The sequence below is a fragment of the Otolemur garnettii genome, unplaced genomic scaffold (genome assembly GCF_000181295.1).
Source record: "Otolemur garnettii isolate 467f Iridium unplaced genomic scaffold, OtoGar3 scaffold00195, whole genome shotgun sequence".
Taxonomy (NCBI): Eukaryota; Metazoa; Chordata; class Mammalia; order Primates; family Galagidae; genus Otolemur; species Otolemur garnettii.
Genome location: NW_003852590.1, coordinates 1,754,710 through 1,756,771, shown reverse-complemented (window position 1 = coordinate 1,756,771; position 2,062 = coordinate 1,754,710). Strand labels below are relative to the sequence as shown.

The following is a 2,062-nucleotide window of genomic DNA, read 5'->3' as shown; positions in this document are numbered from 1 at the left end:
TGTACATCCCTTAATTAAGAACACATTTCATTGCTAAAAATTGCTAACAATCATCTGAGTCTTCAACAAGTCACAATCTTTTTGCTAGTAGGAAGTCTTGCCTCAGTGTTAATGGTTGTGGACTGATCAAGGTGATGATCCTGAAGGTTGTAGTGGCTGTGGCAGTTTCTTAAAATCAGACTATAAAGTTTGTTGCATAAATTGAAACTTCCTTTCATGAAATATTTTTCTGTAGCGTGCATTGCTACAGGATAGCATTTTAACCACAGTAGAACCTTCAAAATTGGAATCAGTCCTCTCAAATTCTGCTGCTGCTTTGTGAACTAAGTTCATGAAATATTCTAAACCCTTTGTTGTTACTTTAATAATGTTCACAGATCTTCACCAGGAGTAGATTCTGTCTCAAGAAACCACTTTCTTTGCTCCTTCATAAGAAACAACTCCTCTCTCTATTAAAGTTTTCTCATGCCATGCCAGCAATTCAGTCACATCTTCAGGCTCTACTTCTAATTCTAGCTCTCCTGCTATTTCTCCCACCTTTACAGTTGGTTCTTTCTCCACTGAAATCTTGACCCCTTCAAATTCATCCATGAGGGTTGGAAACAACTTCTTCCAAACTCCTATTAATATTGATATTTTGACCTTCCATAGATCAAGAATGTTATTAACAGCATCCAGAATGGCGAATCCTTTCCAAGAGATTTTTAATTTACTCTGCCCAGAGGAATCACCATCTATGGTATTCGCATATCTTAAAGAATAAGATTAGAAAGTTGAAATTGCTCCTTGATCCATGGGCTAGGGAATGGATGTTGCATTAGCAGGTGTGAAAACAGTATTAGTCTCCTTATACTTGGTATATCTCTATCATAGCTCTTGGGTGACCTGGTGCATTGTTGATGAGCAGTAATATATTGAAAGGAAATTCTTTCTGAGGAAAAGGCATCAACTATGGGCTTAAAATCATCCAGTAAACCACGTTGTAAACAGATGTGCCAACATACAGGTTTTGTGGTTTCATTTAGAGAGCACAGGCAGAGTAGAAACAGCATAATTCTTGTGGATCCTTAAATTTTTGGATAGCAAATGGACTTTGGCTTCATTTACAATCACCGGCTGCATTACCCCCTAACAAAACCATCATCCTGTCCCTGGGAGATTTCAAGCCATGCATTATCTTCTCTGTAGCTATGAAAATCCTAGACAGTGTCTTCTTTCAAAATAATGCTGTTTCATTAACATCGGAAATTTGTTGTTTAGTGTATGCACCTTCACCAATGATCTCAGCGAGATATTCTGAATAATTTCTGGTAGCTTCTACATCAGCACTGGCTGCTTCAGCTTGTACTTTGATGTCATAGAGAGCTTTTTCTTTAAACCTCCTGAACCGATTTCTGCTAGCTTCCAACTCTCTTTTGCTGCTTCTTTACCTCCCTCAGCCTTCATAGAATTGACAAGAGTTAGAGCCTTCCTCTGTAGTAGACTCTGGTGCCACGGAATCTTGTGGCTGATTTGATCTTCTATCCGTACTACTAAAACTTTCTCCATATCTGCAAAACTCTGTTTTGCTTTGTTATCATTTGTGTGTTCTCCAGAGTAGCACTTTTAATTTCCTTTAAGAACTATTCTTTTACATTCACAGCTTGGCTAAGATATTCGGCACAAGAGGCTTAACTTCTGACCTATCTTGGCTTTCAACATGGCTTTTTCACTAAGCTTAATCATTTCTAGCTTTTGCTTTAGGGAAAGAGATGTGCAACTCTTGCTTGAATACTTAGAGGCCATTGTAGGATTCCTAGCCTATTTTCAATATTGTTGGTCTCAGGAAATAGAGAAGCCTGAAAAGAGGGAGCGAGAGAGAGAGAAAGACAGAGACAGAGAGAGAGAAACAGCAGGCAGTTGAGACAGACAGAACACACACCTTGTTTATCTATGAAGTCACTGTCTTATCTGGGTGTGGTTTGTGGTAAAATTACTATCCTCATATCAAAGATCACTATAACATTTTTAATAATAATAAAAAAGTTTGAAATATTGTGAGCACATGGGATTGCAAAACTGG

At 38.1% G+C, this 2,062-nt stretch overlaps 1 protein-coding gene across 1 annotated transcript in view; it reads left to right on the top strand.

Annotated features, from left to right (window-relative positions):
* COL5A2 (collagen type V alpha 2 chain) overlaps nt 1-2,062 on the top strand; it is a 136,810-nt gene that overhangs the window by 82,117 nt on the left and 52,631 nt on the right. The window lies entirely within an intron of this gene.